The sequence below is a fragment of the Lytechinus variegatus genome, chromosome 6, assembly GCF_018143015.1.
Source record: "Lytechinus variegatus isolate NC3 chromosome 6, Lvar_3.0, whole genome shotgun sequence".
Taxonomy (NCBI): Eukaryota; Metazoa; Echinodermata; class Echinoidea; order Temnopleuroida; family Toxopneustidae; genus Lytechinus; species Lytechinus variegatus.
In genome coordinates this window covers 30,894,345-30,911,334 of record NC_054745.1, presented here as the reverse complement: position 1 = coordinate 30,911,334, position 16,990 = coordinate 30,894,345, and the positions used below count along the sequence as shown (strand labels likewise).

Here is a 16,990-nt window from a genome sequence, read left to right as displayed (position 1 = left end):
TGATGACTGGCGACCCTCATCCATTATTATGACTGGCGACCCTCATCCATTATTATGACTGGCGAACCCCTTCTACTATTATGACTGGCGACCCTCATCCATTATTATGACTGGCGAACCCCTTCTACTTTTATGACTGGCGACCCTCATCCATTATTATGACTGGCGAACCCCTTCTACTATTATGACTGGCGACCCTCATCCACTATTATGACTGGCGATCCCTATCCATTATTATGAATAGCGACCCTCATCCATTATTATGACTGGCGACCCTCATCCATTATTATGACTGGCGACCCTCATCCATTATTATGAATAGCAACCCTCATCCATTATTATGACTGGCGAACCCCTTCTACTATTATGACTGGCGACCCTCATCCACTATTATGACTGGCGATCCCCATCCATTATTATGAATAGCGACCCTCATCTATTATTATGACTGGCGAACCAATTCTACTATTATGACTGGCGACCCTCATCCATTATTATGACTGGCGATCCCCATCCATTATTATGAATAGTGACCCTCATCCATTATTATGACTGGCGACCCTCATCCATTATTATGACTGGCGAACCCCTTCTACTTTTATGACTGGCGACCCTCATCCATTATTATGACTGGCGAACCCCTTCTACTTTTATGACTGGCGACCCTCATCCATTATTATGACTGGCGAACCCCTTCTACTTTTATGACTGGCGACCCTCATCCAATATTATGACTGGCGAACCCCTTCTACTTTTATGACTGGCGACCCTCATCCATTATTATGACTGGCGAACCCCTTCTACTATTATGACTGGCGAACCCCTTCTACTATTATGACTGGCGACCCTCATCCATTATTATGACTGCCGAACCCCTTCTACTATTATGACTGGCGACCCTCATCCACTATTATGACTGGCGATCCCCATCCATTATTATGAATAGCGACCCTCATCCATTATTATGACCGGCGAACCCATTCTACTATTATGAATAGCGACCCTCATCCATTATGACTGGCGACCCTCATCCATTATTATGAATAGCGACCCTCATCCATTATTATGACTGGCGAACCCCTTCTACTTTTATGACTGGCGACCCTCATCCACTATTATGACTGGCGATCCCCATCCATTATTATGAATAGCGACCCTCATCCATTATTATGACTGGCGAACCCCTTCTACTATTATGAATAGCGACCCTCATCCATTATTATGACTGGCGAACCCCTTCTACTTTGATGACTGGCGACCCTCATCCATTATTATGACTGGCGACCCTCATCCATTATTATGACTGGCGAACCCCTTCTACTATTATGACTGGCGACCCTCATCCACTATTATGACTGGCGATCCCTATCCATTATTATGAATAGCGACCCTCATCCATTATTATGACTGGCGACCCTCATCCATTATTATGAATAGCAACCCTCATCCATTATTATGACTGGCGAACCCCTTCTACTATTATGACTGGCGACCCTCATCCACTATTATGACTGGCGATCCCCATCCATTATTATGAATAGCGACCCTCATCCATTATTATGACTGGCGAACCAATTCTACTATTATGACTGGCGACCCTCATCCATTATTATGACTGGCGATCCCCATCCATTATTATGAATAGTGACCCTCATCCATTATTATGACTGGCGAACCCCTTCTACTATTATGACTGGCGACCCTCATCCACTATTATGACTGGCGATCCCTATCCATTATTATGAATAGCGACCCTCATCCATTATTATGACTAGCGACCCTCATCCATTATTATGACTGGCGAACCCCTTCTACTTTTATGACTGGCGAACCTCATCTATTATTATGACTAGCGACCCTCATCCATTATTATGACTGGCGAACCCCTTCTACTATTATGAATAGCGACCCTCATCCACTATTATGACTGGCGACCCTCATCTATCATTATGACTGGCGAACCCTTTGTACTATTATGAATAGCGACCCTCATCCATTATTATGACTGGCGAACCCCTTCTACTATTATGAATAGCGACCCTCATCCACTATTATGACTGGCGACCCTCATCTATCATTATGACTGGCGAACCCTTTGTACTATTATGAATAGCGACCCTTATCTACCATTATGACTAGCGAACCCCTTCTACTATTATGACTGGCGACCCTCATCTATCATTATGACTGGCGAACCCCTTCTCCTATTATGACTGGCGACCCTCATCCATTATTATGACTGGCGACCCTCATCCATTATTATGACTGGCGAACCCCTTCTACCATTATGACTGGCGACCCTCATCCCCTATTATGACTGGCGACCCTTATGATCAATGTAGCCTCTTCCTTTTTATGACTAGCGACCCTCATCTAGTATTATGAATTCCGACCCTCATTGTTGATTATGACTGGCGATCCTTATGATCAATTACCCTTATGGTCCATTATGAATAGCAACCCTTATCTTGCATTATGAAAATCGGACCTTATGACCCATGGTCCTTATGACCTTATGACTAGCGACCCCTTTTGCCTATTATGACTAGCGAGCTTTTGGGTATAGGATTTTACACGTTATGACTAGCGGTCCTTATGACCAGTTAGTATTATGACTTATGGTCCTTATGACTGACGGGCTTATCCCATTATGCACGTCCTCATGAATATGTAATGCGCAAGCTGATGACGTCATATCCCCACTAATTCCTTTCTCTTTTATTATTGTAATAATGATTATATTTCTTCAAAATTTGTACTCCGGCGAAGAATAATAATAAAAAAAAAACCGCCGGAGAGTGACTTACGATTTGATATGATCCCTGCTGCACCTAATTTTCTTTTAAAGGTAAAGTCCACCCCAGTAAAATGCTCCTTAATAGAGAAAATCAAACTAGCATATAACGCTGAAAATTTCATCAAAACCGGATGAAAAATAAGAGAGTTATGACATTTTGAAAATTCGCTAATTTTTCACAAAACAATTATGCACATGTCAATGACATGCAAATGAGAGACAGTCGATGATGTCCTTCACTCACTATTTCTTTTCCATGAATTATACAATATTTCATTTTTTTTATGGATTTAAAATGAGGGCCAACTTGACTGAACCATACAGTATTAAGCAATGCTAATTCCAGGTGTTCAGAGAGGAATTGTTTCACTTGACAATGAGGAGAAAATGAGAATATGTTATATTTTATATAATAAAATCCTGGAATAGTGGATGACGTCATCAGTTTCCTCATTTGCATTGAGGATGGGCATGTAACTGTTTTTGCGAAATTAAGCAAAGCTTTAAAATGTCATAACTTTCTTATTTCACATCCAATTTAGATTAAATTCTCAGTGTTATGCTTGTTGGATTTTTCTCTTTTTATTCAAATTAAGTTTTTGGTGGGGTAGACTTGTCCTTTAAGGGAGATATATACAAACATGTATAAAATATAATTTTTTTTATTTAGAATCAGCCCTTGTAACTCCCCTATTTTATCCGTTGATGGAATTTATTTAGCAGGCTTTCCTTCTCTCATTTTTAGTTGTTCGACACAATGGTTTATGTCAGTTTTTCTTTCTGCCTTATTTTTAAAATCACTGTTTATCATATTTTATAAGCCTTGCCTTTGATTGCTAGTATCATTTGTTTATGTTGTACTTATTTTACATCAGTCCAACCTTGTAAATATGTATGTATGTTGATTTAGTTTAATAAAACATATAAAAAATGAAATGTTCTTGATGTCCTGTTTTATACTATAAGAGTAAAAGGAGATATAACTTCATCTGTCTACATTTTGTATATTTTCATGACGATGTGCAAACTGTTTTCACAAATCATTGCTTAAAGGGATGGTCCAGGCTGAAAATATTTATATTTTAATACTAAGAGTACAATTCACTGAGTAAAATGCCGAAAATTTCAACAAAATCTGATAAAATAAAGTTATTGAAGTTTAAAATTTAGCAATGTTTTTTTAAACAGTCGTCATGAATATTTATTAGGTGGGCTGATGATGTCACATCTCCACTTTCCGTTTTCTTATGTTATAACATAAAATCATATTTTTTTTATTATTTGTGTAAATTATTATGTCTCCCTTATAATGAAAAAAGTTGCAGCAATAAATATCTAACGCACTAAATCAGATGTCAATCCAATTTTTCTAGTTCTTGGAGGAAGTTCGAATAAACCTTTTTTCATTAAATAAAATACAAAAGAACAAGAGGAGATGTGACATCATCAGTCCACCTAATGAATATTCATGACGACTGTTTTCACAAAATATTGCTAAACTTTAAATTCAATAACTTAGTTATTTTTTATCCGATTTTGATGAAATTTTTGGCATTTTGCTCAAAGAATTCTACTCTAACTACTCTAAACTATAAATACTTTCAGCCCGGACCATCCCTTTAACTTTAGAATTGAATGCATGTTAGACCACAAATCAAAAACTTAAATATCTCCAACTATGTTTTTCTGTTTTTATTAACTTGAAAAGAGTTTTCTTTTTTTTTATCTGTCGGGAATTTGCAATGCAAAGAGTGCCATCTCCAGTCCAAGTATAGTACACGTCGCCTTCAGTCGACTCCAAAGTTTTTGAGGTGTACTGAAACTTATTATGGCTGCAGGGACAGAATTGATAGTTAATTCCTTCTAGAATTATGCTTGGTAAATTACCAATAAATGTTCATAAAGTGCTAGAAGGGATATTTATTTTTTGTTGAAATCTGCTTTATGTTTTTTGATAGACAAATATATTCATCCCCCCATCCCTTACTCCCCCTATAAATTAGTGTACGTGACCATAAACTGAATGCCAAAATGGCGATCTTGTGAGAAGCGTTTCGTATCTAAGGAGACTGAAATGGTTCAAGTTTATGCTGAAATGGAGGTAAAGTTGACGATAATCCTCATATTCCGGAAGTTTAATGTTGGTGTATTTAAACTAGCTTCATGATTCATCAATATATGTCTGACGTATTGGAGATAAAGTATAATATACCTTTCAATTAGCAGCAGAGATCTTTTTTAATTCGCCCATTTTCGATGATGAGCTCTGGCCTCTGCGCCTGTGGGTGTATAGCGTGTACATGGACAGCAAGCGAGCGAGGTACCGGGTGAGTCACTGGCGTCTGCGGATAAAGCCGAGGACGAGAATAGCGGCTAACCCTAGCCTAGCCAGGGGCGTTGTGGGGAGTGAAAGTTATATACTGTACGTAGCTCACTCCCCACTAACGCCAGGAATCACCGTACATGCCTTTGCGTATCGGACAGGATTACCCATGGTGAACCTAGACCTAAATCACCAATTTTAGTTATAGTTTTTCGCCCAAAGTTATGTACATGGGCAAGTTTTATGTTTACCCCCATTTGATTATATTTCTTTTATTTTTCATTAAATAAATAGTCGTAAAATTGAAAGAAATTAAGAGCAATAGCGTTCACTTACCCCCGTCTGTTTACGAAGCCATTTTGATTTCTTTTGTTATGATACCTAGATACACACGCGTGCAGAGCTGCAACTTAGATTTTAAAAATACTTGCATTTGTCAATAAAAATCACGAGGCCGATTTGTAAAATATTTGTTTCGGTTGAAAAATATCGTGAAATAATTTATATGATATTTATCGATAAAAAATTTTTTTTTGCGATTCCTGATATCTATCGGCAGATGCAAATACTTTTTAATCCAGGTTGGATTTTACAAATCGTGATTTTTATTGACAAATGCAAGTATTTTTTAAATCTAAGTTGCAGCTCTGCACGCGTGTGTATCTAGGTATCATAACAAAAGAAATCAAAATGGCTTCGTAAACAGACGGGGGTAAGTGAACGCTATTGCTCTTAATTTCTTTCAATTTTACGACTATTTATTTAATGAAAAATAAAAGAAATATAATCAAATGGGGGTAAACATAAAACTTGCCCATGTACATAACTTTGGGCGAAAAACTATAACTAAAATTGGTGATTTAGGTCTAGGTTCACCATGGGTAATCCTGTCCGATACGCAAAGGCATGTACGGTGATTCCTGGCGTTAGTGGGGAGTGAGCTACGTACAGTATATAACTTTCACTCCCCACAACGCCCCTGGCTAGGCTAACCCAGGATAGGCAGAGGATACTCTCCCAAAATGGGGTATAATTGGGGTTGCAATAGCACCCAAAATAAAAGAGGAAAGAATAAATTATGGGCAATCCTGTATTTTAGGGGTCTAAATTATTTTAGGTTTGCTAACTTCAGTTCAGGCAACAGCTCCACGACCGCTGTCAAAAGTGTTATTGATCGGTAGTTCAGTAGTGCGTACGTACGTGCCGGGTATGGCAGGCCGTTTATTATTTCTTCATTCTATAACCCCCCCTCGCCATGACAAGTAACGCTGATTACCGTTGGTTTGATATACCAAGGCTCGACATTAGCGGTGGCCCGGGGCCACCAAAAATTCATCTCGGGCAACCATTATTAAAAAAATGTTAAGTTTTGGTGGCCCGAATCGGGCAACCAATAATTTTCAAAGTAGCGCAATTTTTCTCCCGATTTTGCATGTATTTATCAACTTTCTACAGTTCAAATTGCAAGCCAATTCGTCATGCGCCCTTTTTGTTAATCTACACACAAACACACACAAAGATTGCATAGTCATGACAGTACGTAGGCCTACCGCTAGCATACAGTAACTATTATTCAGCCGGCCGTGCCGGCTGTCTGGCTGAGCTTTGCGTGCATGAAACCACTGCAGCTAGCTGTGCGCGAGCAGACTATTCAGACTCAGGGAGCTGCGATACGAAATGTTACTGCTAAGAAATCTTCCCCAGAACTCTGAAAATCTACGTCAAAGTCACATTTTACACCAATGAAATGCCCTTCTACAGTCCGTATTACTGAAACCTGACTATCTGCAAGCATTAAAAGGAGGAATTATGACCTCTCTTTTGACTCAAAAAGACCGATTTCCAAATGCATTAATACACATATTACACATAGGTGAGTACATCACAGTCCCGTATGTGCATTTGTATGTATGTTGATATTTGGTTTATTTCGAAGCTGTGTCTCCTCTAGCCAAAAATAAATAGGCAGCTTCTTTCTTTCTTGTTTACAAATGACTTCTTAAACCACTCTTAAGGAAGTAAATACTTTGGGAAGGCATTTCATTGATATGAAATGTGAATTTTTCCATCATTTTGTCAAATATAGGGAAGGAATTTTCTCACTGTTTTTTCCAGATAACTTTTGCCGTTTTCTCATTTCTTTTCTTTCATTTTTTTTACAGTGATTAAACCATTCATACCCCTTCCCATTGAATATGCCTGATTAAAGAACATGTTTCTACTGAATAATAACAATAATTTTCCCCATTTTTTGATAATTTTGTCTTATTCATTTTTCTTACATTTTCTTTTGTTTTTTCTCAAATGTTTTTTTCCTGTTCTTTGTTTTTTCTTTCTTCATTTTTTCTTTTGTTTTATTTCACTTATTCATTTTTTACAATTTTTTATTTCTCTTTTCAGTATACTATTCTAAAAATGATTTATTTCCCCCTTTTACACATTGTTCTAATTCTGCAGCATATTTTTCTGTGATTTTCTCCTGCTATAATATGCTGGAAAAGAGAAAATAAACTGGATTTGGGGCCTGCATAATCTAGGTTTTATGATCAAAAAGGAAGAAAGGAAAAATAATTGTTTTGTAAATCTATCTGAGTTTGCTATATGCACTATTTATTTACTTTACCATTATGAGTGTGTATCGATACGGAGATTAAAAGTCCACAACCTGGGAACAATACAATTCTTTTATTCTCTTTCAATCATTTCATATTTACAATGATAGAACAATTTATATATTACCACAAAATAAGTTAAGTAAAATAACAGCAAGCACGATTTACATACAAGATGTACAAAGAATATATAGTGGTACGTGTTAGTGACTGCAGAATATTTCAATTTGTTTTATTCATTTTAAATTAATGTTTTTCTTTATATTTTTCGGGCCACCAAACTTTACTAATGGGCCACCAAAAAAAATTATTTGAAGGTTTTGGTGGCCCGAACGGGCCACCACCAAAAAAAGTTAATGTGGAGCCTTGGATATACCATTACACTCTTCATCCTTCACCAATAAGTGCTCAGATACGCCCCTATTATGCCCCAAATAATAAAACCCCCTAATACCAAGGCGTGCTGCATGGCTTTTTGCATACCCCCCCCCCGGCCCGGCCATGACTAGTCCCGGGTCACGTGACACCCTGACGGCTTTAGGTATACCGTTATTCTATACTGGCCCCTATATATCGCATGATACCCCATTGGTAAATACAACTTTACATCTACTACATAGGCCTGTAGCTGTATACTAGTCCTATAATAATGGCATTAACGGCCCGCCATACCCGGCACGTACGTACGCACTACTGAACTACCGTTAACAACGGTCTTGGACTAGGAGCTGTTGCCTGAAGTTAGCAACCTAAAATAATTTAGACCCCTAAAATACAGGATTGCCAAATTATGCACTTACCTCGTATAATGGATGAAGGTCTATCGTGACAAAAAATCCTGACATCAAGGGCCGAGCCGAGGCACAAGCCACAAACTGGTCCCTCAGGCCTCAGCCTCAGGTCAGGGCCTCAGGCTCAGGCTCAAAAAAGGGAAAGTTCTGTCTGTCTCGTTCGTTCTCCTTCTGTCAAATTTGAAAACAAAATAGCCGATCGATACCGAGAACTGATGCGTGCCGTCAGAGGTCTAACACTTCCTTTTTCGAGGGTCCAGTTTGTGCCTCAATATCATCAGGGCCACTCATTCAATGAACAAGGTTATGATATTATAACCTTGTTCTCAGTTGTTAATGTTACATCTCCATGTGTGGCGAAATAATGGTGGCAATGTTTGACTTAATTTCTCTTTTTATATGGGACAAATTTGGTATTTGCTGTCATTCATCAATCAATCAATCAATCAATCAATCAATCATCTTCAACAATTGTTGACATTCAGAATCTGTGTTTGTAAAAAAAACAGCAGGGGCCGCATTACTATACAGGGCAAGGGGTAGCCACCCCTCCCATATGATTTCTTGAGTTGTGAAAAAAGAAAGAGATTCATGAAAAAAAAAGGAGAAAAGAAAGACAGAGAAGACTGAAAGAGGTCTGTGTCAGTGTGAGTATGTATAAAAATTGAGGGGGAAAATTTTATCTTTTAATACTTGTCATTTGTAACCCCCCTCCCCCTAACAAAATACCCCTGTGCCACCCCTGAAAACCAAAAATGAAATAATAATTTGAAAAATATTTTTTTGAATGGTAATAATTGGTTGTTTAGTTTGACTTGTCATCAAAATGTGTGTTGTTTCAATTTAGTACATACATTATGTGTATGAATATAATTATGAACCACCTAAGTTGACCTCTTTGCTAAACTAACATGAACCCATGGTGTGTTTAATTGTACTTTGAAATGCCTGAAATGAGTGAAGACTGACCAAAATATTCCTTGGACTAACAATTATTTTGTTTTTCTTGATAAACGATCGTGGACTTGGGTCATTGTCAATTCATTTTAAAGAGAAATACCAGTAGTTGCAGTAAACACTGATTTCATGAGAAAGTCTGTAAAACCAAGCTTAATTGTCACTATATCATCGAGGATCTAGATCTAGTACAGTTACATGTACATAAACTGAACTTTGTGAAATCTTGAAATCTATGCTGAAAAACGTTCACACTGAAGATCACCAACACAAATAGGCACACGTGGGACAGTGTATAATTATTGCTGGAATAAAGACCAGACGGAAGTGACCGAATCCGTGCTTGCACTGTATTTTGCTTATTTCTCAGCAATTACTCAATTTCTTCCAGAATCCTTTGGCACATATTTTTTATTCATACAAACAGACACTTGGGTGGTCATTATATTAGATTCTGTAAAAAGTCATTTTGAGATCGTTACCAAAACTGGAATTTATCTTAAATACATGATTGTTTGTGAATGTACATTGTATCATCAAATTTAGCTTCCCATACATGAACTGTATATTGTTGCTGTTGGTTGTATTGGGATGAGTGCTTATGAATAAGCCAAATTTTGAGCAACGCTGGTGAGGAGACAGTGTTTTGCCTGGTTACCATGGATACTATAGAAATCTAAAATAATCGTTGAGGAGAAGCAGGTGTTTCTTGTATTGATATGGTATATCCCCTTGTACATATACATGTATGTATATATTGGTTAATAATATTCTTGTCTTGGCATTCCAATTTGATATTTGTGTGACTGCTATATAGGAGGACTGTATTAATAATCTTTTCCCCAGTTTGATTTGAAAATAATGTATGTTCACCGAATCCAAGCCTTACTACATGTACATCATGTCATTCTAATTTGTAGATCTATGTTTCTTTCCCAGGAATATACAATGTACACATGTACACTACCAGTGTGTTGATTTAACCTGTAGCACATGAAAGAAGTAAAGGCTTCATGTATAGTTGAAATCCGTTTTGGATATAATTGTTGCCATGGCTGGCAAGCATCTGGCAATTTTTAGTTGGTATGATGAACCACCTTTCTAATTCTAAACTACATGTACGTTTCAAATTTGTTTGCACTGAACACCAAACAAATTTAAAGGTTAAGTCCACCCCAACAAAAATTTGATTTGAATAAAAAAAAGAAATATCCAACAAGTATAACTGTGAAAATTTCATCAAAATCGGATGTAAATAAGAAAGTTATGACATTTTAAAGTGTCACTTTAAACAGTTATATGCACAACCGGGTCGGTATGCAAATGAGGAGACTGATGACATCATCTACATGTACTCACTATTTTTTTTTTTTAGTATATGGTCGCATTTCATAAGTTGGGTATGCAAAAAGGGTGGCTTATGAACAATCTTCCACACTGTGCCATGGATAAATTGTTGCTACATCACAGCATCTTGACCAAATTTATTGAGTAATATCTCATTTTGAAGCTAGAACTATGGGCTAAATATATTACTATGAATTAGATCAATACAATATCAAGAACAAAAACTATAGCACATTAAGTTTGAAGTAACAGGGGTGGTGGAGCCGGTGGATGCGGAGCTGGTGGATGCGGTAAATGATTAAATATTAATTAAACCTAATTAACAACTTACTATAATATGTAATATGACTGTTATCTTCATATTTCTGGGCGTTTTAAAGCAGGGAACAACTAAATGTCATAAAAATTTGACAATTTTGAAAATATGCAGCAATTGAATACATGTGTATGTCAGCTCTGATCTGCAACCTAATCAATTAGTAAACCGGAGAGATTTGGTTAATTATCTAATTTGTAATCTTAATTTTTAGCACAAATGTTTTGTATCATTGAAACAAACATTTCTACCCTTGATGTTGTTGTTTTGCCAAGCATATAAATACAGTGACAGGTATTTTGGGGGCAAAAATGTGAAATCAAATACTGTTAATTAATTAGTATAATTAATATGCATACAATAATAGATAATTATTCAATTTTTGGTACAGATTTAATAATTGATGTTTCAAGATTATAACTGCAATTTACTAGGGTGATCCAATGTTGCATTAACTTTTGACACCATTTTATGTGCAGCAGGTCCAATTTGAGAAAAACACATTTCAAAATTCACATTTACATTGATGTCTATGTAATAATTAGCTGTTAATTAGTCATTTTAAGGAGAAATAAAGGTAGTCGAGAGTTAAAACTTTTTCATTATTTAGAGAATGGTAATAGCTATAACATATAAAAAAATAAAATTTTTGACCATTTTTACCCTGTTCGCGAAATTGGACCACCTTATGACATGCGACCATATGAAATATGATATATTCTCTTTTTCTCCTCATTGTCGAGTGAAACAGTGATTAATTCCTCCCTGAAAATGTGGAATTAGTATTGTTTAATACTACATACATGTGGTTAGGTCAAGTTGGTCCTCATTGTCAAATTTGTAATAAATGAAATATTGTATAATTCAAACAATTAAAGCAAAAGAAATAGTGAGTGATGGACATCATCAACTGACTCAAATAGTTGTGCATATCACCATTTTGTGAAAAATAAGCAAAACTTTTAAATTAAAATGTCATATAACTTTCTTATTTTACATCCGATTTTGATTAAATTTTCAGCACTATGCTAGTTTTATTTTTCTCTATTTATTCAAATCAGCATTTTCCAGGGGTGGACTTGACCTTTAAAAAAATGTACCCTGTACTGTACATGTACATTGTGTTTGTGTGTTGGGGGGGGGGGCAGGGGCTTGGAATGATTCATGTAGCATGTGCAACTAGACTTTGTAAACAAAAATTCTAATTATCTATTGACTACTTCTTTGTCACCATTGATGATTTGTGATAATGCCCATAAATGTACTTGAATGAAATAATCATGATAATGATCCCAAACATTGGATCTGTTAACAGCTACTTGTAGACTAGAGTCTAGTCTAATCCCTCTAATCCCCTTTGTCTAAGCTCACACGCTGGCTTAATACAATAATAATCCCAGCAGACTGGTCAGCTGTACATTGTGGATCTAAAATTCTTTTGAGATGGTTAAGTGCATGGTCTCGATAAAGACTACAGTATGTGTTCCAATTTACTAGTGACACAAAATAGACAGAGTATTATTTGAAAAATATGATCATTTTGTATAAAATGTACTTATGGGTATTTCATTACCCTCTTGTTAACTTGCCCTATTTGGAACTCAGGTTTTTAATGTGAAACTTTGGTGTGTACACATGTAATGGATGGTGGATCAAAGTTTTATACTACATGTACATGTAGCAATGTCTCCAGACTGCTATTGACCTAGATGTAAAGTAAATGTAGACTCATCAATTGATACATCGTAAAATTTTGTCATATTAGACTATCAACAGTAAACAAGAGGTCCTGTTTGCATGCACTCTACATTGACCACTGTTAGTCTGCAATTTCAGGCTCAGCTTCTTAAAGGTACTTGTTCAATGTACACATGTATGAGGAAATGAATTGTCTTGCTACATAATAATCCATGATTCTTTTTAAAAAATAAGAGTAGATGAGCAAAAAAAGATTTTTTTCCATTAATTATTTTTACCCACTTGTTGCAATATGTAATGTATGTAGGGGAGGGGAGAATTTTTACAGAATTTTTGACAAAAAGTACACTGTACTGCTCAGTATCAATTATTCATGCATGTTTAATAATGACTACGGTACTTCATAAGCACCTTGGAATAATCCTTTGATTAAAACAAGTAAACTAGTCCTACTAATGAAGGCCCTCAAAGCATTGCTCAAGGACAAGTTGACTGAATTTCATACATATGTTTTTTTTATTAAGGTCTGAAAACATGAGACTAGTTTGTGTAAAAATGTCCTTACTGAAGTTTTTGTTTACTTCATTACTGGCATGTACATGTATACTCATTTGAAGTAAATAATAAACACACAGGGTAAACCAGCCCATTTGTGTTTGTGTGTACATACACATTTGTGTGTGTGTGTGTGGGGGGGGGGGGAGTATAGTGTAAAAGTCAAGGCTTTTGTTCCTGTGGTTCATGAACACTTACAAGTTCAGGGTCTTGAAAAGGACCAACCTTGTTTATTTTGATCAAAAACAAAAAAAAAGCATGTTTGCTCACAGGTTCAGGACCATTTTAGCAATCTGTACTCCATCATCATTTCTGATTTGGAAACCGGATGATAGACTGGGTTCTGGTGTTAAACTCACAGTGATACAGTACTTTTTTTAGGGTGATTTTCCCCCTTTCTTGGGAGCAGCTGAAATTTTGAACTCCTGGGGACTATCTCTTTCATTCATTGATCATTTTGTAAGTAACTTTAATTTTTAGTTGACCTGTTACACTGTGCAAGCATTCGACAAGCGTTCAGACTAAGTTGATGTCGTGTACAGTCAATGTTTTTTCGCAGACCCAAGTTATTTCATAATGTATAGGCCTGTATTTTTCTTTGTTAAATTGTACTTGAGGGTCAAGGGGGGGGGGGTTAGGATCAAGGAAAGTGAAACTTTTGACAGGCTTTGCTGTCTCGATCTTTGCTCTTCAAAATTAAACACAGATTCTTTTTTATACGCTGTATAATACAATATTTTATTTTATCATCATGCAAATACTGAGCATGATCGGTTCATCACGGACGGACATTTGATAGATTTTGAAAGTTTTGAAGGCTTGTAACAAATTAGGAATAAGGTGAAGAAGGTTCCTTTGTGTTTTATAGTGAAGGGTAGGACATAGTATGCTGAATGATGAAAAAAGTTTGTTGCCATGGTTACCTACAAACACAGGTATCCACTGAATGTGCCATATCACGGACGGACAAGATAGAAATGTGGTTTTTAGAATTTTTGTACATTTTTATTGTTTCTATCTAAACAGCTTTACATGGACCAATTATTGTTAATGCACCTAACACTCGGGTATGTTAGCTTCTATGTTCAGCATATTGAATTCTTAACCAATATCAAACTTCCGAGAGAATTGCAAATATTTTCCATCACGGACGGACATCATGGACGGACATCACGGACGGACACAATTAAAATACAATGGAAGTACTCTGTAAAAAGTTCTTAGTACTTTTTTGGTAAACAAATGCAATTGTTTTGCTGATTTGTACATATTTTAATAATATTAAACAGTATTAGTTGCACAATCAAGTTGCTACAACTTCAATCAAGTTGCTGCAACTTGATTTAAGATGTAGCAACTTGATTTCTATGCTAGACGCACAGTATAATCTAGACATACGATTGCTCTTAACACATTTCTTGTCAAAATCGAACGTAAAGAATAAGTGATGTATAACAAAAAAAAAATAAAAAACGTAAAAAGCCATTGATATGCAGGCAGAAAGGAGCAAATTCACATGACAGTCCTTTTACTTTTAGAAGATGTTAGTATTCATAGAGAATTAGCAAGTGAAAAGACTTTAAATGAAAAATTGACATCCTGGTTCTTCCCGCATACATTTTTTACATAGTTTTTGTGGCTCAACTTACCCCAGACGATGGCACAACTTACCCCACAGATGGGGCAAGTTGAGCAATTTGACATCCTTTTTTTCAAAGGTCACAATGACATTCAGCGTGGGGGTAGAAAGTTATATATAGGTGAAAAATATTTCCCAAGAATCAAATTTAAAGGTAAGGTACTTATTTCTACAATATTACTAGTCATATCAATTCTAACGTGCAAAATGCAAAAAGTGTCACAACTTACCCCGCCTTCCCCTATTGTCTTTTTAAAGTGTAGAATACAAGTAGGTTCAAAATCAACAGCTAGTTGATTATTGATCATGTTGATACAAGTATTTTTATGATCATGATGATTTTAGGCATTAATTTTCCAAGAGCAAAGATGTTTTTTAAGGTCCAAAAACTAAATCTAAAAGATTAACAGGTCACTGATCCTTATGCTTGTTTGTTGGATCAACACTTGTCAGGGGCTCTCTTTAAATCCATCTTTTGCATTAAAGCGGAGACACCCCATAACATCAACAGCCCTCATGTATTTAGGCCCTGACCGAATCCAAAATTGAAATTGATATTCCAATCCAAAGCTTAACTTCTAAACACTGCAGTGCAAGCTTTATGCATTTTCACAGTTTACCAGATAAGCGATTTGCTTAAAATTAGCTCCAAAATGGACTTCGAAAAAAGGTATTCATGTAATTTTCACAAACCTATGTTCTGTTAGAAGCATTGTGAATCCATAAGTTTGTACATGGAAAAATTGATTTTCCTGCTTATCAGATTATGCATTGCATTCTACTTCTTCTCCATCACTTTCTGCAAGCTTGAATTGATGAAATCTACAGCTTTGGATGTGTTCTTGCCATACTTTGTTTCCCGCTTTTTTGGCATATACATGTACATGTAGCTTTTCAACTCTATCTGCATTCCAATAATGCTTAACAATTTTCCTGACAACAATATAGCCCCAATAACCGCCAAACAAAGATATCACAAATGATTGTGAAGAGTTGTAGGCTTATTCCATTTGAGTTCTGAATAATTCTCAGAGCCATTTTTCACTGCAATTAGAAGCTAAAATTAAACTCATAATCTGCTCAGCAAAGTTTCTCATTTGCATATATGAATCTTTCCACAAGTATTTCACTCGTCCGTCCGTGATGAAATTAATGTCCGTCCGTGATCATTTTTCATTGATTTATTAAATGCATAAAATGTATGGATTTTAGCTATGTTCAAATAAAATGATGAGCAGTGTCCAGTGAAATACTTCTACACACTTTTATTTCTGTTTCTATTCTGATAAAGAATAAAAAGCTGAATCCATAGACATTATCCTAATAAAAATGATCACGGACGGACATTAATTTCATCACGGACGGACGGAAATGTTAACATCTACAAGGAAAGTTTACTTCCATATTTTTTTCCTACTAATTTATGTTTGATGATAGATTAATGTTCAGAGTGCAAGACCATTAAAAAAAATTGGAGTAACTTTGAAAACAATAAAACTAGAGTGAAATGAATTTGAGTGAATTAACTTTGTCCGTCCGTGATCAAATTAATGTCCGTCCGTGATCATTTTTGACTGAGTTTATGATATGGATAAAATGTATGGATTTTAGCCATGTTCAAATAAAATAATGTACAGTGTTTAGAGAGATACCTCTAAACCTTTTTATTTTTTATTTCTACTCTGATAAAGAATAAAAAAACTTTTCATCTTTTTTTCCATCACGGACGGAAATTTCAAAATGGAAATGTTAACACCTACCAAAAAAAATTAGTTCCCAATATTTTTTTTCTACCATATTATGTCTGATAATAGAGAAATGTTCAGAGTGCAAGAACATCCAAACCAAATTAGAGTAACTTTAAAAACAATAAAACTAGAGTGAATTTAATTTGAGTAGAAATGTCCGTCCGTGATGAGAGGTAGCAGCACCCCCATGAATAAAATGGACTATTC

General features: G+C 35.9%; 1 protein-coding gene across 4 annotated transcripts in view; it reads left to right on the top strand.

The window, feature by feature from the left end:
• The first annotated feature begins 4,822 nt into the window (after positions 1–4,822).
• The window catches only part of LOC121417356, a 50,838-nt gene continuing 38,670 nt past the window's right edge, over positions 4,823–16,990 (top strand). For 2 of the 4 annotated variants that reach the window (XM_041611039.1, XM_041611036.1), the window contains exon 1: positions 13,762–13,855. The gene's annotated coding sequence lies outside the window, so the exon portion shown is untranslated. Of the gene's footprint in view, positions 4,899–13,760; positions 13,856–16,990 lie in introns of those variants that run through there. The other 2 variants (XM_041611038.1, XM_041611040.1) reach the window with 2 other exon arrangements.